This window comes from Lissotriton vulgaris, chromosome 7 (genome assembly GCF_964263255.1).
Source record: "Lissotriton vulgaris chromosome 7, aLisVul1.2, whole genome shotgun sequence".
NCBI classification, from domain to species: Eukaryota; Metazoa; Chordata; class Amphibia; order Caudata; family Salamandridae; genus Lissotriton; species Lissotriton vulgaris.
The window spans coordinates 856,467,816-856,490,344 of record NC_141695.1 but is presented as its reverse complement, the minus strand read 5'-3'; the positions used below and the strand labels follow the sequence as shown (position 1 = coordinate 856,490,344).

The following is a 22,529-nucleotide window of genomic DNA, read 5'->3' as shown; positions in this document are numbered from 1 at the left end:
TGTTTGTTATAAGGCACCCATTTGCCTCTCTTCGGCACTCCTTTTGCTGTTTCAGGTCAATTGATAAAGGTAAACTCTGCAGCAGTGGAAATAAAATCTCCACCCTCACTATCTCTTCCCTATACTAAACCGCCTTATGCCTCCTTCATCATCATCATCATCTGATGTTTGTTCTGCCTCTGATTGTGGTGTTGGTGTGGCTGTTGCTGCTTAGATTGTTGATGACCTAGCAGTTTGTGTTGCTTCTGGTCCTCCCACTGATGCTGCTGGGGTTGGTGGCCTTGGAATTTCTTCAGATGTTGCTGTTTATGCTGTTAGTGCTGATGGTCTTTCAATGGCTTCTGATGTTGCTGCTGATGCTGCTAGTGCTGGCGGTCTTGGAGTGGCTTCTGATGTTTTTGCTGATGCTGCTAGTGCTGGCGGTCTTCAAGTGGCTTCTGATGTTGCTGTTGATGCTGCTAGTGCTGGTGGTCTTGGAGTGGCTTCTGATGTTGCTGCTGATGCTGCTGGTTTGTCTGCCTCATTGAGCTGCCTCTTGGCTTTTGGTGGCTGGTACATGCCCTCATTGTTGCATGTATCCCCCTTGCCAGGTGTTTCTTGCGGCTCATTGGTGTCATGAAGTGTCAGTGTCTCACTCTTCAGGCTCTAAGGCCAATGGTGACTCTAAAACCTTCATCAGATAAGCGGCCTTCAAATTCCCAAATCTCCAGGAAGAAGCTAACTTCAAAGTTGCAGTGTGCTTGCTGCGGCAGCACCGGTGATCCGTGAATGCCTTATCTGCTCTGTGGTGCTGGCAGTGGTCTGTAAGAGGGACAATGGCGAGGTAAAAAAATGGGGTAGAGGTACAGAAAGAGGTAAAAAAAGGACAACATGTTTGCACAGAGAAAGAGACAGACAAGCATTGGGATTGGGATTACACTGACAGGATAATTCACTCAAGGATGCAAGGACAGGGTACCACACTGACATACAGGTGAAGAACCAGTGTCTTAGGGTGTAGAGAGCACATTCAGAAGCTATGAAAGCTCCCAAGGAGCAGACAACTTTCTGCACACCAAGACACCAAATAGTACCATTAGGTCAATGACTTGTCAAGTACTGCTCTGCGTAAGGAATATATATTGCAAATCAGCTTCATAGTTCATAGTTCACCCTTCAAAACAAGCTGGTCTGAACAAAGCTCTGGCATGATTGTATGTCGGAATTACACATGCGTTTAGAAAGCATGCCTTTTTACCGCCGTAATGAGTATGAACGCATCGTAACGGCGCACTTCTTTGGCATTCAAGTCTTTACAAAGACTTGCCCTGGGGGGTGCTGGACTTTGGATTAGTACAATTTACTAATCCAACTCCAGTCTGCTCATCAGTAGGAAAGGTGGTGGACTTTAAATACAATACCTCTGCACCAATGCGCCCCCCTAAAGCAAGTTGTTGTAATGTCGTGCGTGCTAAACGGATGTATGACGTTACAATGCATGCTTTTACCACGCATGCCTTTACAACGCGGTTTTTACAACGCATGCCTTTACAACGCATAGTGCTTTGGGGCGCTGGATAGTGAATAGTTTAATTTACTATTCTAACTCCAGTCCCCATAGATAGAGAGAAGGTGTTGGATAGTAAATTAAACCTATTCCCTATCCTAGAGCGCCCCCCAGTGCAATGCGTTGTAATGGTTTACGTTGTAAAAGTTGCGTCGTAATGGTAGTGCGTTGTAAAAGTTTCGTTGTAAAGGTTGTTTACCGTGCTAAACAAATGCTTGTTAATGGCATGTTCATTCAATTGACGGTGTTGTAAAGGCGCAGCGTGATTCCGGACGACATGCTAAAGGCTGTTTCCCCTCTTGCATACTTTGTACACAAACCATACAGAAGCGGCGGATGAGTTGTCGGCCTTGTGTTAACACAGGTGCCTGTGGGAATGAAGTGCTACTGCACACTAAGTGCCCCCTGAACTCTGCTTTCACAAAATGTCTATTGAAGTCTATGGTCTCTGTTAAGCACCCTAGCTAGACCTGCTGCATGAGGGAGGGAGGAAGGGGTGCTGGTGATCAAATACAATGAGGCAGCCGTAAACATGGCAGGCACACATGCAAAATATTAGAAAAAAAAGAAAACGTACCTAACCCAACATACTCGCTCTGAGCCTCTTCTTTGCAGGAACTGGAACCGGTTGCTGAAACTCCCTCGCCCAATCCTGGCGCTGCACACATGCAGCATGTGGCTGCGACATAATTGGATGGAGCGACCTCAGTGCACTGCAGGCCTGCGCTTATTCTCAACGCCGCTGTCTTAAGACAGCTGGGTTGAGAGATTAAAGTGCGCATGTGTGACTGGCTGTTTCAAGAGGGCCCGCCAAAAAGACATGCGCACTTTTAGCAGTGCGTTAGACAGCCCACCCTCCTACCTGCTGCTGTGAGCCAGCAGCTGCCCCGCCCCCATCCTGACGCTCGGCTCAGGATGGAGGATGAAAAATAAAATGATAATGAGCAACCATTTTATTTTTCATCTATGGGGCTTTGGGAGGGGGGGTTTAAGTGTGGTGACTCTCCTCCGCTCCAACGGAGGAAACGCCCCTGGTGTGAGCCTTTCTTTGCCTTTGCTTGCTGCGCCCCCATTCAGGGTCGGACTGGGAACCAAAACCGGCCATAGCAAAGTGCTCGGCAGGTCCCCCTCCACCCCGGGGGGTTGTGGGTGCCGCCAAGCTCTTTGCCGGGGCCGGTTTTCGGCCGATTTTGTTACAGGTCCGATTTTGCAGCTATGCTGCAAAAACAGCCCTGTAACAAAAATGGCCCCAAGAGGCCCCAAACCGGCCCCACACCCGTGTAGCACACCGGGGGATTGCCCGGTGCCCGCTACGGCCAGTCCGGACCTGCCCCCATTCTTTACCTCTGGCAAAGGTTGATTCTGTGCTTTACTTCTGCAGATGCGACCATGTGCTCCGATTCCCCTTGAGCAGGTATAATTCAATCTTTAGATCTGCCAGGTCTGTTTCTATGTATTATGTGAGACAGGTGTGAACCTTCTGACTTCAACTTGGTTGGGGTATTTCCGGTATGAAGTGTATTGCCAAGTAGGAGTGCATACTTCGCCTTTATCAAGACGTCTTCTGCCACCACCCTTGGCGAGTCGAAGCCTTTTGCTTCATGCTTGGTAGGTGCGATTAAAGGCGTTTATTCTGGCAGGTGTGAATTCATGCTTTGTGTGGATTGCTGTGATTTGTTTTATCCTTTATCAAATGGGATTCTTGCCGATGTCTTGGTAGATATCAGTCTTCAACTCACCACTAAAGGTGGGACTGTGCTGCAACCACAAGTACTTTTCCTTTCGCCAATGGGAATCTATGTTTCTTATTTTGGGAAGTGTGAGTCCAATATTTCATGCCTGGCTCATAACCAAAAGTAATCCATGCTTTAGTTTTGGTAGAGATGTAGAGATGATTGTGTGTGTCAGGCTTACCTGGGGTTATTTGGTGTTCCATGCTTGTTAGGTCTGAGTGGCATATTGAATCCCTCGTGTGCTTACCTGGTGTTCTTTGGCATTTCACTCTTGCTCAGACTGAGTGACATACAGAGCCTGTGTTAATGTCAGGAGATCTTCAAAAGTGAATTGTCATAACATTTTATTAAAGGCTACAGAGTAAAGACAGATATTTAACTGCCTGGAATCTCACAGATTAGCGTATTAGCATAGTAGGCATGAATTTTGGTGTTGGTTGCCTGATGTGACAAACATCATTCTGAAGTTGAAGATTTCCAATATGATAATCCTTGGTTGGCCCTTTTCACATGTGCTCTCTATAGTTGTGTCAACTGTAATTTTTTTTAACTTATTTCTAATTCTTTGACTTTTCCTGATGGTTGCCAGATTGTGTGCAACATAGACCGATGTTCATTACGGTAACAAAACGAAGGTTGTAGGCCTAATTAGTTAATTGAAAAAAGTTATGTCAATCAAATGCAATACCTCTAATCTGTTTGTACTGAAAGGATTGACAACGGTAATAGGCCTGATGTACCTATTGTAAATGCGTTCATTATAGTCAATGGATTTAAAAAAGGGCAGATTGTTAGTAGACCGTGTTGAAGACTCGACTGGTATTTTGGTACATCGTATTTCACAGATTACATTAGTAAACGAGGGTTTTGGTGTTGGTTACCCACTTCAGATAAACTGTTTGGGTGGAAGGTTAATACTGTGGGAATCCTTGTTAGACCTACTTAAGAGGGAAAATGTCTGGCACGCCTTGTACAAAAAAAAGATGAAAAAACTCTGCATGCATAGAGAAGCATACATAGAGTACTTAGAGGATTTTCTGGCCAGCCTTCTTCTGTCTATTCATGTGTCATTTTCATTCTGCTTCTCCTCAGGACGGCATACTGCATGGCGCAATCTGTTAGCTCATTTCTACCATTGGGTCCATAGTCCTGTGAGTAATGGTTCTTGGCCTGGTCATATGCCCATATTTGCCTGAATATGAGTGTACTTAAACGTCTTGTCTGCTGGTCAGGCCTTAGATTTCCATTTTTTAGGTCCACTTTCACTTCTTCTATTCTCCATTTTTTGGAGCATTCTGCACGTCCCCAGACAGTCCTACTGGGCTACTTGCAAGTCCCTCATTTCATCTGCAGTGTGCTGTATCTTGTGCAGCCACTATTTCTCATCTGGACAGCCACTATTTCTCATCTCATCTGGACAGCCACTATTTCTCATCTAGACAGCCATCTTGAAATGGTATTGTCTCAGCGGGAGCACCGATTGAGCGCCGAAGGTGCGCCAAAGGTAAGCCCGTCTGCGCCCGTCCGCGCCTGGACCGTGCCCAGCGCTAGACCCCCTGGCCCCCGCAGACGCCCGCCCTCCCGCCGGACCTACGACGCCGCCACCCTCAACGCACTCAACACCGGCCGAATCCCGGGATGCTACCGAGCCACCCCGAGACGCACCCACGGACCCTTCAGCTGCCATGCCTGCAAGTTCACCTGCATCCGGACCTGCCCTGCACCAGCACCCGCCAAGCCGAACACCAGCAGCAACCACCTCAAGTGCATCCTGCTCAACACCCGCTCCGTCCACAGACACGCCATCGAACTCTGGAACCTTCTCGACACCACAGCTCCTGATGTTGCCTTCCTCACGGAAACCTGGATGAACGCCTCCTCAGCGCCCGACATCGCCATCCCAGAGGGATACAAGATCATCCGGAGGGACCACGCCAACCAGACCAGAGGAGGAGGCATCGCCATCATCCACAGGAACACCATCCGCATCACGACCAACACCGACGACACCCTGACAACCGCCGAACACCTACACTTCCAGATCCACACCGACCCCAAGACCACCCTCAGAGGCACCCTGATCTACCGACCACCGGGACCACGCACACCATTCAGCGAAGACATTGCAGACTTTATCAGCCCGCACGCCCTCCCCTCCGCTGACTACATCCTCCTCGGGGACCTCAACTTCCACCTGGAGAACAACAACGACCGCAACACCACCACCCTGCTTGACAACCTCGACAACCTCGGACTCAAGCAGCTGGTGTCCACCCCCACCCACCTCGCCGGACACACACTCGACGCCGTCTTCTCATCCAGCAAAGACATCGCCTTCAGCCACGCCACTGGACTCCACTGGACGGACCACAGCTGCGTCCACTTCAGCTTCAAAAAGAACACGACCCACCACCACCAGCAACAGGTCGCTCGAAGAAGCTGGAACAAGATCACAGCCGACCAGCTCGCCGCTTCCCTGACCCAGCACCCTCCCGCCAGCTCAGCGAACCCCAGCCAGGCCGCCGACAACCTCACGAAGTGGATCAACAACTGCGCGGAGGAACTCGCCCCACTGAGGACCCCGCCCAGCAGACCCGGCAGCAAGAAGGCCCCATGGTTCACAGACGAACTCAAGAGCTCCAAGAAGAACTGCCGAGCCCTCGAGAAAGCCTGGAGAAGGGAGCCAACACCGGACAACATGACCACCCTCAAGCTCGCCACCCGGAAGCACCATCAACTGATCCACGCCACCAAGAAAACAGCATTCAAGGACCGGCTGGACAACAACGCACACCAAGTGGACAAGTAGGGTTTTTTGATGCAGAGAAGGCTGATCTGGTCTAATATGTATGTGTTTTTCATAACAATTGAGATTTTGAATGGTACATCAGTGAATTTGGTGAATGCAAATTTGTAATATATCTTATAGATGGTTGTGGCCAATACACCATGCTTATTGTCAGAGTTAGTGAGTCCTGGAACTGGGCTTGCCTGGAAGTATTGATCATGAGGATATATTCAACCTTCAATGGATATGTCTTAATTATGGCACCAAATAGACATGTATGTATAGGATGATAGCAGTCTTTTAGTCAATGGATGTCAAGATTTGCCTTAGTTCACGCAGAGTTGACTATGGGAGGACATTGTGTACAGGTTGAAGATGTGATTTCATGGTGTCAATTACAGACAAGACGTATAGCTACAGGTGGGCAAAACACATAAAATTTCACTCAGCGGAATTCTGTGGAGTTACACAATAACTGTATGAGATTCCACAGAGTTCCACCAACAGGCAGAAATAAATGCACATTGTGCTTCTGGGTCTGTGATTTAGCATCTGTAGCGCATTCCAGGCTGAAAAATCAGCACAAAAGGCAACATGCGGTGCGCAAGAGTTCATGGTCATTAGAGTTGATTTTGCTGCCGCTCAGCTAGAAAATCTATTTGCGATACAGCCCTCTGACCACTCCTGCGATCGCTCGTGTTACAAAATCGCACCAGAAGGTTTCCAAGTGACTGGAAGTTGCACTATGGGATGCCAAATCTCACATGCCAGCTTGCTTGCTGGAGCCGCATGTTATTCCCGTTGTCATCGTCTTGCTCAAATGGAAAAAAATTCCACCACACTGCAATTGGTGGAACTTGGACATAACATTCTTTTAAAAGAGTAACGCAGAGTAGCAAATTCCTCCAGCTCTGCTAGCGGGATTAAAAATTAAACCCTGGACAATTCCTAGCCTTGCTGTTGGCAGATCTGTCCTTTTACTCAATCTGAAGGTTGGGGTTTCTTGGTCCCACTATGTATTTATGTCATTCAGACTCTAAAACATTGAAAAGAGGGACACACTGATTCTAAATTAGTGTTCAAATGTATGATAACGTTCAATTTGTGGATGTCCAAAAAGGGAAAAAATAAAAATTTAGATTTCTAGCTTTTAAAATCAGAATTGCCTCTCCTGCAGAAGGTCTCTTGCAAGGTCAGCTTTGGGTCACACAGATCATGGACCTTTCTAACGAATGCAGTAGTCAATCTTCATGAAATAGAATTCAATGTACGACATAAAAGAGCAGAGCTTTCACCTACCGTTTATGCATTCAGATATGGCTGTCCCAAAAGTGTCACAAATGATGAATTTTCCAGGAATGCATCTCTCAAAACACGACCCTTGCCTTTGTATGCAACTACTTCTGTTTTTCTAACTAGGCTACTGGTCTCTTTTCTTTGCAGGCTACTCAGAGCTTGAACAGCGTGAGATTTTGGGCCCATCCCTCGGGACCTCACACTAAGGTGCCAGCCTGGAGTGTGTGCACAGGGGGCAGACCTGCTGCACTGCGGGGGGCCTTAGAAGCAGCCCCAAGAGATTAAGGCAGGCAGACGGTGAAGAGACGTCCTCATACAAATGGTTCTCTGAAGCGGATAGAGGGGAAAGTATCAAAATACTTGGACTGCTAAGGTAAGTTCTGGCATTGATCCCTTTTTGTTGAGAGAGCAGCAGGCATGCATGGTGTTTTTGGATGGGATGGAATGGAAACTTCTGAGGTCTATTGCTGGACCTGGCAGGTTATATGCCAGTCTCGTACATTTCAATGGAAGCCCTTCAAGTGCTTCTCTGGTCAGAGAAGGTCCCCTTTTGCTGTCAGTAAATGTTTTTATGGTTAACAAGAGACTCCTCTCCTCAGTTAAAAACTAATATTTAAGTCACCTGAAATAAGCAAAATATTCGCTGCAAAAATACACATTATAGGGAAGAGTAATAAATCATGGGTGTCATGGCTAGTACTCATTGATGAAGCGTAGTAAAAAAATATAAAACTATAAGAAAGCAAACATGACGTAGGAAAGGCATAGAGATTTTAATTATTAGGACAAACATTGACATAGACGAGGTCATTTACTGTCTTATGGGCGAGACAGCAACCAGCTCAAGCCGGCTGCAGACCTCCCTCCCAATTACTTGGTTGCTGCAGCATTTTTTGACAAAACTGCTCTTGCCAACACAGTAGGGCACGTTTAGTAAAAAAGTCCTTGATTAGTGGAAAGGGAAAGCGGACAATTTATGGCTGTGCTCCCACTTTGCCAAACTTTAAATAACCCCGGCCTCTAATGCGCCCTCTTTTAAACCTAGACCTGCCGGGATGTCATGATTAAGTATGGGCGAAAAATCCGTTCCGCTCGCGGATTTTGCGGATTTTCGGTAAATTCGCAATCAGCGAGATTCACGAATTTACCGCAAAATCCGCAAATCCGCGAGCAGCGGATTTTATGGCTTGCTCGCACTGTTCGCGTGAGTTCGCGGCTTCCCAGTTCAACTTCGCGCCCCGCGAATAAGCGCTAAATTGCAGAAATACGATCTTAGCAAAACTGAAACTACTTACCAGGTTCAAAAGTTCAAGCTCATCATTAGTAGCCATTTCCTGTAGTGCTTCCTGAGGGGCCCCTCCAGAGTTCAGTTGCCTACTTGCAACTATTATGTGACCCTGCTCTGACCCTCAGAATAGTTACACATATGCCACAAAGGTCCTGAATTACAGCTAAGGGAGACAAGCAGGAGCCAGGCTGGAAGTTCAAATCCAGTGACACATTAATCAACCCCTAATTCATTATTGTCAGTTGGGGCAGGGCAGGTGTTGTACCTAATTTTGCAACAATGAAAGCACTTAGCAAGTGCAAAAGATCACTAATCAGGAAGCACTAAGGAAGCAGGTGCCAGCTAAAAAAATATTCTGTGACACATTAATCAGCCCCAAATTAATTCAGGTCACTTGAGGCAGGGAAGGTGTGCTTTGCTTTGCCACAATAATGTACACTGGACAACCAGAGGGTGCTGTGATGAAACAAAGGGTGGCATGGGTGAGCCAGAGGGTGGCATGTGGTGACAGAGGGTGGCAGTGATGAAGAAGAGTGTCCCAAACAGGCTGGACACGTAGAAACAACAAGTTCGCAAAACTTGCGTCCCCGACTGGTAAGTTCGCGTTTGCGAAATTGTACAAAAACCCTCGCGACCTGGCAGAAACTCGCGCGAACACAAAAAAAAAAAATCAGCAAATTCGCGAGAATTCGCGGATTTTGCGGATTGCGAGTTCACAAATCCGCAAAATTCGCGAACGCGAGATTCGCAAAATTCGCCCATGCTTAGTCATGATATAGGTAACTGCACCAATCTAATGATACTACTGGGGGCTGCATGTTCTGTTACTGTAACAGAACATACATCTACAACCCCATCACATCCTCATGCCCCAGGCGTACTACCAGAATGTAAAGTTTTCAAATCGTCTTACAAAAGTATTGTATCCCTAAACATCATCAACCCAAAAAATGTGACGGTAAGCAATTTTAGGTAGATAAGATGTATTATTCTCAACTCCTCATCCGTGTACCTTGACACTTACATGCACAATATTGTGGTATTCAATTTTCTGGATATGATATTTTGTGTAGGGTGATATTTCTTTTGTCAATATTCTGACACACATCTAGACTTTCCTGCTTTCAGTTTCTATTTGTTGTGAATGAAAGGTTTTTTTTAGTGTATTTCAATCTTCCACAAAATTTAAAAAATCAGCAGTTATCAGCGTTTCTTCTTTTTTTGCTCTGTAAAAGAAATCCCAGGGTAGTAAAACATTTGCTTTTTTTCATTAATTTCCTCTTTCATTCCTATTGTCCTTTTTTCCTACATACTTCCCAGCACCTCACTCCCTTCCCTCCACCCTTTCCTTTGAATTTGCTCTTTCAATTAACTTATTTCTCTCACTTCACTGCCTGACTTTTTCCTCCGCGCTCAAACTCCTCTTTACGGCAGTCCAGTCCCGTCCCACTCCATGTCAAAGATGTGCATGGATGCAGTTGTTTTTGCTCCTCATTAAGAACAGATTGCAGAAGATAAAGGGTTAGCATCGGCATGTAACACACATTCATGCTGCTCTATTCTTCAATCAAATCACAGGTTACACCAAGAAAGCACTGGGCTAATAATTGTATCTCTGCTGTATGAAAAGGGCTCATTCGGCCCCCCCGCCATAGGAGAAATGCCTGCTAGGGAATTAATGGCTTTGTGACCTTTGCTGACAGAAAAATGTGATACTGTTTGAAAAATCGTAGGTGGTAGTGAAGAGATTACGGGAGGCCCTGGGATCTGCCTGTGCATTTCGTACTGTGTATGCAGTTAGGCTGATGTGGCATAAGATGTGAATTCGTAAATGTATGAAGATAATCAAGGCAAAAATCTGTATATTTTAATTACTGTTTTCTTCATTCTCCATGTGTTTATTTTACAATGTTGGGCTAGGCCTTCAGAATTTTCATTTGATTTGAAAGCCATTTCAATGACTGATCAGGATTGATAACTGCCAGGCATGCAGGCCTTTGTTTATCTGAAAGTGGTGCGGGAACTGTGCTCCTGCTGGGTATTTATGAAAGTTGCACGAGGCACTTCACCTTTCTATTGTTGCCAAGTGCCAAGCCTTGCTTCAGCAACATTCCAAGGTTCCTTTGGACTTTGGAAGCAGCAGCAATGAAGAGTTAACCTTGTGACCCTATTGCAGGATCATGAACATTTCTTACGTCAACACTTAGGCTCAGAAATGGCCTGTACACACAATGATTGCTGAAATTCCTTTGTTTGCAACGCATGCATTAACCCCTTCACTGCGGCGGCTATTCCGCCGCAGTGCTAAGGGGGCGGGACGGCCGAGCGGCGTGCGCATGCTGGTGACGGAACCGCTCCGTCACCAGCCGCGGTTGCGCTGTGCTCATGACGGAACGGTTCCGTCACGGCCCCGCCCGCTCAATAGAACGTTCAGCGCAGGCGCGGAATCCACGCCGCGCAGGCGTTCCGAGCGGGCTGTGACGGAACCGCTCTGTCGCCAGCACAGCGCGACCGCGGCTGATGACGGAGTGGTTCCGTCACCAGCAGGGGAGGGGTTAACATGGTACTGATTCGAACTGGAACATGAACATCAGAAAGTGCGGCTCAGAAACACAGAGTACGTATTGCCTCTTTACATTTCTTAGCTACCAGGTCATCATATGCTCCAACCCTTATGTAGTACATCCAGCACTTCCCATCAATGCTACCCCACAAACCCAAACTCTTTCCACCATGCACATTAAAAGTGCTTCTCAGTTAGGAGATCACATTTAATGCACTTTGTAGCTTCTTATGGGTAGGTATAAATCCTTTAATACAATACTCCCATTTTCTAATAACATTGGCCAGGGGTTCCATAGTCTGTGCAAATATTAGCGGCAAGAGTGGGTACCCCATCTAGGTCCCTGGTCTATACAAAATGTAGGTGAGAGGACTCTGGTCTGTTCATCCGAATGTGGGCTTTTTGAGACTAGTAACTAGACCTGGTCCAGTTCAGGAAGCAGTGTCTGAAACCCATACCCTACGGGTCTGTACCTAAATCGATATGAATGTAACACATATACATCTTTGTACACAGTTTCAATGTTAAGGTATAATTCTAGAATCTGGAGTTGAATGGTTTAGCATTGATCTACGATGTTGTTTTATTTCAGGTATGCAATAGTGCATATGTAGCACCATGGAGCATCGGAATAATGTATAAAGATCATGTTTTTCTTTTTTACAGGAGCACCCTGAACATGAGGTGCTATGTGTGTGTATGTGTGTGTGTGTATGTGTATATGTTGAGCCTCTATCAATATCTTTAATCTACATATACTTACCTCCTTTATGTATCTATATACTTTCAATGCAATTATGAATCTATATATTTATCACTTTCATCTAATTTAGCATTTCCAAAGCACTACCCTATTTCTCAGCCTATACTTCGCTCAATATATCTTCTAGCCCAACCTTCTGACTCATCTCAAACTTATTCTACTACTCCTTCCAATGCACTACCCTATCTCTCATCCTATACATCTATCAATATATACTCTACATCCACTCTCTCATTTATTCCAAACCCCATACCACTACTATGATCCCCAAAATAACCCTTTCTAGACTCTCTCCTACTCTACCCCTCCTTGCATCATCTGACACCTCTTTTACAATACCGATCCCCTAAATCAAACCTTTCTAAACTCTTCCCTCTGTGTCCTCCCCTCCAAAACTCTTTTTTACTCATCCAAAAGCCTCCTCCTACTGCTAAGACCTAAAGAAAAAAAAAATAGTCCTTCATCTATCCTTTTCAATCGAAATTAACAGACTAACATGTTCACTTCTCAAATTCCATATTAAACTATACTACCCAAATAACTGAATAACATATCCACTACTCAAATTACTTCATATTTTTTACTATACTAATTTTCAACAGTAATCCTTTATGGGTTCCGGAGTGGTGTGCTACTCGCCGGAAAAGCGCTTCAACACCCATCAGGGGTAACAAGTGCTATATGAATGCAAATCTTTCTTCCCCTTTGATCCCTTCGCTATCCTTCTCACTCCAAGTAACAGACTAATATCCACCACTGAAATTACTTCATATTTCACCATATTAATTCACCACCAATCCTTTGTAGGCTTCCTGGATAGCGTACGTCAACAAGCGCTATATAAATACAAACCTTTGTCCTCCTCTATCCTTCTGCTATCATTCCAAATCCAAATAACTGACTAACCTATCCATCACTTAAAATGTACTTGCATGTTTCACTATACTAATTCAACACTAATCCTCTATGGGTCCCAGAGTAGCGTGCTACTCGCCGAAAAAGCGCTTTGACGCCTTATCAGGGGTAGTAAGCGCTATATAAATGCAATTACAATACAATACATACAGTCCAGACATAGTATTGTTAACAGAAGCGGGCATCCTTAGAGAAAGAAATATCAACAGCTTAGTTAAAATATCTTGCAAAAGTCAATTGAAACACTATTGTTTTGTGAATCTCTTGTGGATTTTAATGTAATTGACTGCCCAGGGGCGTAGCTTCATGGGGTATTTAGGGTGCTATCCCCCGCCACCAAGAAATCTATTCTCTAGTAAATAGTTGAGTACAGATCTTTTCAATCAGGTGTGCTGAGAAGTCTGTTGGAGTTCATCTGGGATAGTTATACACATAAACATACAAAAACACGCAAGCACACTGTCTCTCGTCTATGTTTAAATGTCTTAAAATGTTTTGGGTATTTTACTAAATATTGCTCTAAGTGTCCCTTACAATCTGCACTCAGCTCCTTTTCCACTGCCTCTTTAATCTCCCCTTCTGCACTGCTTCCCTAATAAACCTTTTGTAACATGCTATGCCAGCAGGGTTCTCGGGAAACCTGAGCTTAGTCTTGCTGACCAAGCCCAAGCTACGCCCATGAGACGTCCGACAAAGGGCAGGGCCTGCAAAAGTAGCAAACCAGTGATTTTGAGGAATCTGAAATGCCAGCCATCAGTGCCAGATAGCAACTGTAATGCATAAATCAAGTGATGTACTGGTACGTTTGTAAACCTTTATTACCCACACCAGTCCCTCCGAATGGAAGGCGGGTCAGCACCCAGGGTATCATTTCTTTCTTCATAAGTCTGCTGAAAATGGCACAGCTTTTTCTGCAGTGGCGGCTCCTCCCCAAAGGCATTGCCCTACTGCTTTTAAGCAGTGTGACTAAAGGAAAAATAAAATTATAATAACTGAATGTTACCATTTTATTTCTTCCACCTGCCTTGCAAGCGGGCGGGCTGTGTGGGGGGCTGCTCAGCTCACAGAGCAGGGAGGGGAGGAGAGGTGGGCGAACTGAAGTGCGGCCAAACAGTAATGCGCACTTTCCACGTTTTCCATCCAGGCTGCATTACAGCCTGGGTTAAGAACATGCCCAGGCCCCCAGTCCGGATCTGAGTCCGAACCACCCCACTCAGACCAATCGCAACACTGCATTGTAATTGGTCAGGGGAGGCTAGATGTGCATCCTGGTTCCTGTTCAGACATGGAGGAGGAGAGACGGAGCAGAGACACGGCGATAAGGTAAGTGTTTAAAAAAAATAATAATAATTACAATACCTTTCCTCCTGCCCCTCTTTCCCTCCCTAGCCACAATCCGTGCCTGTCATTACTGTATTTCTGGTTAACAAGAGTGAGCTTCACCTGAGGGTCAGTGATGGCAGTGCTCCATGTCCCCTGTCCCCTGTCCCTAGTGAATGAGACATTGCACCCATGGCTACACAGACATAGATATCACCACCATCTACTCAACTATCACAGACATGAGATCTGTGTGCCAAACTCATTTTATTGAGTATTACACAAATAGTATGTGTTGCGCCCCACAGAGATTATAGAGTGATCCTGCTCCGGGCTGTCAGGGCCCAGTCAGACCTTGTGGAACTGTTCTTGGGTCTCCCAACACATCTTCAGCCAATCCACGGATGGCTGTTAACCTTTATAAATATTGGACCTAGAATAGTTTGCCTGGGATCTGTTGATAATTTTTTTTACCTAAAATAGCCCCACGGGGCAACATATCACTGGGTTTATGACCACCCCATTGGATCCTCTGCCTCACTAGTGATTGAGGGTGCAGAAGAAGAATATTGCATTCTGGGCAATGCTGGACCTCGGGGTCTACAAAAGACTAACACCCCCTCTCACTCTAGGAGTATGCCTTCAAGGACCTTTGTTGTTCTGCAGCTGACATTCTGCAATAGGGGTCAGCGGACACCAATGCTAGACGGGGGACTGTTTGATGTCCAGACTTATCTATGATGGCTTTAAGGAAGTGACCTTGCATGCCTATAATTCTCTATACTGTGTGCACAAGGGGCCAAGTGGTTGATGTATCATAATCACGTAGCTATTCCGAGCTGGGGAACAAGATTCAAGATAGGTGCAGTGCCAATTTGTTCTAGTTTTGGACCATGTGCCGGTCCTACACCTACACTCCCAACCAGGGTCTGGGGGGGTGGCTTCCCAACGGGGGCCTCTTCCTAAGCCAGTGAAAAAATCAGGCTACCCTATTCCTCCTAGTGCTTGTTTTGTCTGCCTTCCACCTCCAAACCAAGGTTGTCCCTGCAAAGGAATAACCTGTTGCAGAAAGTCTTCACTTGCAGGTCTGACACCAAGCATTGTTGAACTGGACCCTCAGGAGAGAGAACCTGTCGAGCCACATCAAAAGCTGAGAAGACAAATTGCTGTGTCACTTTCCCCACAAGGTTGCAGGTGTGCATAGACTTTGGGCGATGAGAGTACTCTCTCCTGTGCACAGGGCAGTGACCCCACCCAAGAGTGAGAACTGTGATTGGTGAAAGCACCATTAGTGGTATCTGAATATGTTGCAACTGAGTACCCTGACGAAGTCCCAGCCATTGCACCCTCTGCACCCAGTGCCTCTGCCAAGGCTGCTTGCTTGGCCCTGCCTCGCACTAAGCATCACAAGTGTCTGGTGAGGGGTTATAACTCATTGCTTAGGCCTATATACCTGCTGCGTTCTGCTCCAGTACCGGGCCACTGATATTGTGATGTCCAGTATCATTGTTACCATGGTGCTATCCTCCGATACCAGCCTCTTCAAGGATTCTATTCGCTATATCACTGGTCCTACCCCACCAAAAGAAGGATGGGCCCTAGTGCACAATGGTCAGCATCGCCAGGAAAGGTTGCGACTCTGCTGTGCTGGTGAATCCTCAAGAAGCGTCCCTTCCCTGCAGTGCCAAGGCACCCATGGTATCCTCAATAATCCGCAGTAATGCCCACCCTCCGTAGTGCCTCTGCCATGCTGACGCTCAGTCCAATGTTTCGGTGCCAGAGTTAGAGTAACCGGTACTGCTGCCAGAAGAGGAAATCTACCACTGCAGCAGCTCCTGGTGATTTATTGAAATACTTGCGCTGCCCCTCGATACAGTCGGAAGGCATCACAAACTTACAACAGTGGTGGTCTGACCCTCACAAAGCCACCTGCATCATGAGACACCTGAAAGGATAAAACTCTGGGGAGACTAGAGGAACGTACACTTGGTGGCAAAATACTAGTTGCAAATTGCGACTAGTGTTTGCGACCAGGCCGGTAATTGGATGGTACTGTCAATGAAAGCGCTGCCAGGGGCAACGGGTGGTGCAAGCTGCAGTGGCCTCCTGACACTAGCCCTAGCTCCTATTTTGTTACAAATTAAGCACAGAGGTTGAAGGTTGAGGTACAGAAATACAAAGTGGTGAGCTATGGAGAAAGTTATGTTTTCCAGGGGTGACTTGAAAGATAAGGGCCCTGGGAAATTGCCCTCTTTAACCAGGCCTTGAAAACATCTCTGGCCATGCCCCGAAAACCCATCTAAATGGTTAGCGTGTTTATAATAATTAGCAAATTACATATTTGTTATGATATAGTGTGCCATGTGGGGGTGGGTGGGATCAAATAGTTTCACATACACGGGAGGAGATGGAAGAGACGCAACGTGGAAAGGTAATACAAGTTTGAACAGTACTGTTGCAGAACCTCAGAAATTCCGGATAGGGCCCAATCTCTGTATCAATCCCAGGTCCGCTGTCCACACTGGTCAGGATAAGGTCCTTGCGCCTGGTTATTAATACTAGGACTGGTGCTGCGCGTGCCTGTTCAGGGTTCTTGGTGCCCTCTCCGACGGAAGCAGAGGATTTAACGTCATGCACTGTTGTCAGGACCCACCCCTGAAGTCAATGGATTCTCCCAGCCTGCCATGGTTGAGGCTGTTAATGAAGGAGATGCCATCTCATTCGCTGCAAGGCTAGGGGGGATTCCACGTGCACTCGACCTGTCAGCGTGTGTGAAAGAGCATCTCCCTGTGCCCAGGAGCCTGGGGACTCTTAATCTGCCACTGCCTGATGAGGGGGTGTTATTAATTGCCCATTGGGGGAGGCAACGCGCCGAGCAGGGCACAGGGCGCTGCCTCCCTATTCATCATCAGCTCGGCCCTGGAGTGGACGCCAAGGTGGTAATTGCAGCGCAGTGTTTGAAGGAGGAGGTGCACCCCGTGCTCGGGGACAAACTGCGGAGTATTTTATTAATTGCACTAGGAGGGGAAAGGATGGAGCAGAACGGGTGGTGCCTCCTCCCATACATCATCAGCGCAGCCCCAGGACGAGAGGGTGGCAGAGTCGGTGCAGTGGGGGATGAGAGAGTAAACTCGGTGCCAGGCGCAGACTGCCTGATGAGCGTTTCATTAATTGCTCATTAGGGCAGGAGAAGGGTGAAGGAGAGCGCAGGACGCTTCCTTCTTATTCATTCCTAGTCCTCCCCCCAATTTGGAAGCAGAGGAGAAATTGCCTGGGCGTGTGAGGTGGGGAGGGTGGAGTGGCGGCAGTTGGTGGGCAAAAACGCTGCATTCTGCGTTAGCACCAGTGGCGGCTCCTCCGCTGTGGCGAAGGAGTGTCACCCCCGCTGCTTTTAAGCAGTGCAAAGAAGAAGCTTTGGGAGAGGGTGGCTTGGCGGGTCTGCTCTGCTCTCAGGGCAGGGGAGGAGTGGTTTGTCCACGTCTAAGTGCGCAATGAGTGTTTGTGCGGCTCTCTTGGGCCACCTAAACCAGTCATGAGCACTTTCCCCCTTCTTCATGCAGGCCGCGTTACAGCGTGCATGGAGAACAAGCCCAGGTCCCATTCCGTGGTTGAGCGTCCAACTAGGACGCTCAAAACCAATCCCAACTTTGCATTGCAGCGTTCTGATTGGTCAGTGCAGCCTAGGTGCCTACCAATCACAATGGTGCATTGCAGCGTTGTGATTGGTTTGTGGGGCCTGGCTGTACTTCCATCCAGAGAAGAGTAGTAGTGGAGAAATGGGACCCGGGACATAGTGCGACCCTCCCCCACCAGCCTGCCCGCCTCGCCATCCGCGAGTCATGCCGGCCACCACTGGTTAGCACTTGTACATGATAACATGGTGGTGGATCGGGTCAGCAGAGACCCAAATGAACCAACTGTAACGGGTGTCCTCAAATAAGCCGCAGCACTCAAGGCATCTCTGCCAAACTCTAAAGAATGTACCCAAGCAACAGCAACATAAGAAGGGCTTCTCCTACGCCACAACTACACCCAGGATCCCAGTGAGGCCGAGTGAACCTCGCTCAGACCACAAGCCGTGCATTCGTGCAGCAACAAGGCACAAGCTCACCCAGACTTTGAGGAGTTTCCTAACAAAGTGACGCCCAGTGGGCAACACCCATACGGCGACACACAGGGGATCTCGGCCAAGATGTGAGCAGTGTGGCCAGGAGAATGGTAGTTTAGTCATGTATTCATCTCCCATGATTAGAATGTTTTCGCCTTCTGTGACAAGGTAATTTCGGGATGCAGTAATTCAGTATATTGTTTAAGATTAACATAAATATATATCTAGGGATATATAGATGCCGTCTTGCACTAATTCTATCTAGATAGCTACAGGCTCTGTTTCAAACACCAAGTCTACCTCTGCTAAAGATCTGACCTTTGACATCTGATGTGGGCAAGAATTAGGGACGGGACATAATGGGGGGATGCTGGGAAAAAGTTCACAATGCATGCATACACTATTGACACCTACGACTGAGCCACTCGTGTAGCATCATCACCAGGCCTGATTTAAGGGGTCGCGAGCAGCAATAAGCAATTCCAAACTATGCGGAAAACATTTACACTCAAACTCACAGAAGATCAGGAAACCCCCATGGATACCAAAACACTGACTTCCAGACAACATCCCATGTCAAAGCCAAAGGCTGAGCATCCATCCGTCAGCTCTGCATGCTCACACAGGTTGGCAGTACATTTAAAGACTAGACTCCCTCCTGCCTAGGACACAATCTCGATGGCACTTCAGAACTACAAGTTAGAAGTGATAGGGCCACTGTTTTCAGGATTAGACATCTCGACTAGACTAGGGATGCAAGGACAGAAATACGGGTGGGTCGCAAGGCCTCATCCATCTCCTGTGCAATCATGCTCCTTTTGACACAACCCATTACCAATCTTTAAAAATCCAGTCAGCGTTAAAGTGCTGCTGAAAGTTTTGCGGGTTGAGCAATATAAAAACCACTAGAACATGGCCTAGTGTAGCAATTCATAATCAGGGAGGGGCCAGAGAAGGCAGAGCCCAAGCCTGCAAACTGAAGCACATTCAGAAATGTGCCTCAATGAAGCTGTGCAAAGTCTTCCGGCTCTGCTAGACTTCATTTCACTCTGTCTGCCTCCTTACGGCTGAGCTTTTCTCCAGTGACAGGATGTCCAGCCCTTTAAGGGGAGGACAACCTGTTATGAGAAAAACCTGCCGAGAGATGTGGCGGGTAACACAGCAAGATATGAGTTAAGGCATAGGTTGGAAGCTGGAATTTTAAGGATGCACAGAGGTACAGACTGACCTTTATGGGGGTGGGAGGGGGCTTATTTTGTGAGAGAACCATATGAAGGATGAGGGTGGAACAGGGTACATTTTAAGTGTGGGATGTTTTGGCATTGGATGTCCGTCAAGGAAATCCTCAGTCACCTTGATGCAATAAGTATACTTTCCTGTTGTCCCTCCTTTAAACCAAATAAGAAACTTGGCATTTTTGCAAAGTTGAAAGTTTGCAAACTCTGCAGTGCCTCCCGCCTCTGAACCATTGTAATGCCTTTCGGACCGCTCATTGGTCTGTGGCCCGCTGGCAGTAGTCCAGTAGACCGTTTCTGATTTGAATCTGTTCAGGAGCAAGATGTCTCCCGCCTGCATCCATTCCTCAAGACAGCTTGGCTGATCCACAGGGGTTTTATTTTCTCAAGAGCCACATGGATGCTGTTGGCGGGCCTATGGAGGATTCTGAGTTGGGTGTTGTGGCTCCACTCAATGAATGGGAGAGGCTAGAGGCTGAGTGTCCAGCTGAGGCTTCCTGAGTGTCCTTTCACACAGGGGTCAGTCGAGGGGAGGATGGGCCTACAAGATAGAAGTTCCACCGCAAACCAGTGCCACCGAAAAGTAGAATCTTTCACAGGTTACACATCAAGAAAGCCCAGGCCATACACTTGACTGACGTTTCTTCCAGCCCTACCACTCTTTCACAAGCACCTTCAGGGGATTGACCCCTTCATTCCTCTAGTTCATTTCAGCTCCCCCTCAGTGTGAAGGGGGGGGGCAGACAGTCATATGATTCAACTGCCTTCTTAAAACAGCATGACTTCCTGGGACGATAATAAATCCAGTTTAAGCAGCAGAAGAAACAGGAAAAATAAAATAATAATAAAGCCATTTTATTATCATTTTATTTTTCTTTCTGCTGCAAACAGCGAAGTCTGGGTGGTGCGGGCCATGAGATGAGGAGTGCAGAGGAGGAGTAGTGCACATTGTAAAGTGAGCATGACGGTTTGGGCGGCTGTTTAATGCCATCCAAACCGCCATGTGCACTTTGATCTCTCTCCACCCAAGTTGTGTTGCACAGCTGGGTGGAGTAGACGCACGGGCTCCTAGGCCCTGAGCGAGCGTTAAACAAGCCCGCTCAGGCCAATCAAGAGAGCAGCGTCTTGATTGGCATCTAGGAACCTGCACAGCGTGCAGGGATTCAGAGGAGAAGAATCCCGGGGCGGCAGCGCAGCAGCAGGTAAGTGTTTTTAAATGTATTTATTATATTCTCCCTACCCCCCACGTCCCCTTCACCCTTCCCCCCGCCTCACCACTTGTTAGGAATGCAAGCCGCTACTGAGTTTACAAGCCACTACTGAGTTTACAGCAGTTGTATCCTTACAAATGAAAAAGCAATCAGACCATTAAGCATATGATAACAGCCACAGAAATGTGCTTAGCACAATCGAGCCTTAAATAAATAAAATAATTCAAACCAATAACTCTGTCTATCTATATTATCTAAGGTTACCAGTACTCTGCCCGTCCAGCGCTGGTAAACCTTTTTTGGCTGTCGCGCTCTACAAGCTCAATAAATAAAATAAAATTACAATAGTGATCCCGTATTTCCTTGCATTGTAGCTCAGTGGGTCAATGTTCTGCAGAGTTCCACAGAGTTCTGAGTGCACCATGCAGGTCTCAGTACTACAGTTCTGATTCCCTTAGTTTGTCAGCCTTCAGAGGCCTACAAATTGTGTACCACTAATTACAATAAACATAACCAGGTTTGTTACCCCTCAATGTCATACTTTGTAGTAGGGACTATGCAACCTTGCTTTCAGGTCACTATACACAGGGCGCAACCAGAGCTATACTTCGGTGTGTGGAGGGTGGTTAATACACCAAGCGATAGGGCGGGTCTAACACACTAAATGATACGGTATAGCTAACATGCTAAGCAAATGGGAAGGGTGACCACTTTGCCTACCGGATAAGGAGCGAGAATGCATCCATTATTCTACTGCTGGGTCATTCTTGCTTCACTATTTACCCCTCTGAAATTAAACAGACACACACTCAGCAAGCAAAGGCAGAATCAATCAAAAGAATGTAAGTTAGGTGAGAGGCCCTGTCGGACTGCCGGGGGAGATGCCAAACAACAAAATACTTGTCTATTACAGCAATCTGGAGATTCTGTGTAGCAAAAAACACCATGTGTGTACAGGTTGTAATGCAGTGCAATAAGCACCTACCCATAAAGGTCTACTGGCTTTAACATGTGATTCTCACAATGCCTCCGGCCTTTTGCATCGCTTGTGATTTTTCAAAACAAACAGATTGAACCTGTGGCACTGGGCATTACTTTTTCTTAATAAACCAATCAGGCCTATAACCTTTATTATTGGATCATCACCAAAACCAACTCAGACCTACCATAGCAACCATAAATACGCCTTCTCACAAGGCAGCCATCAGGAAAAGAGGAAGCAAAATCACAAATCCCTATGAAAATAATTTTGGCAGAACTCCTCTTAGGATGGACTAACAAGGACTATCACAGTGCAAATATTCTACCCCAACGGATAATTCACGGGGGGAACCAAAATCAAAATCCTTGCATACTACGTAATCTGTGAGATTCCTTGTAACAAAATACCACTCCACAGCACAATGCAATAAGAATCCACTCTAAAGGCCTATTTGTTTTGATACTAGCATTTCACATTAGGTAAGTCAGGTCTAATTCCTTTGCAGTAACTTTAACATATGCTTTTTGCAATAAGTCACGCATACTGTCTTTGTTGTAATTTATTAAACATATGATACCAGATAATTTCTCAATGAATCAGTCAAGCCTATATATAGCCTTTATCTCTTGCTCCCCACCATAACCAACTCTGATCTATTGCATTAAGCATTAGCTTTTCCAGAAACCAATCACCACGCACGAAGTTTTAAAAGTGAAAATATGTACAAAAGTTAGAAAAGGTTACCTAATATCCTAAAAGGGCCTAGGATGAATTTTAATAG

General features: G+C 46.6%; 1 protein-coding gene across 4 annotated transcripts in view; it reads left to right on the top strand.

Annotated features, from left to right (window-relative positions):
• The window catches only part of SGCD (sarcoglycan delta), a 1,117,370-nt gene that overhangs the window by 400,672 nt on the left and 694,169 nt on the right, over positions 1-22,529 (top strand). For all 4 annotated transcript variants that reach the window (XM_086931235.1, XM_086931238.1, XM_086931236.1 and 1 more), the window contains exon 2: positions 7,511-7,736. The gene's annotated coding sequence lies outside the window, so the exon portion shown is untranslated. The remainder of the gene's footprint in view (positions 1-7,510; positions 7,737-22,529) is intronic.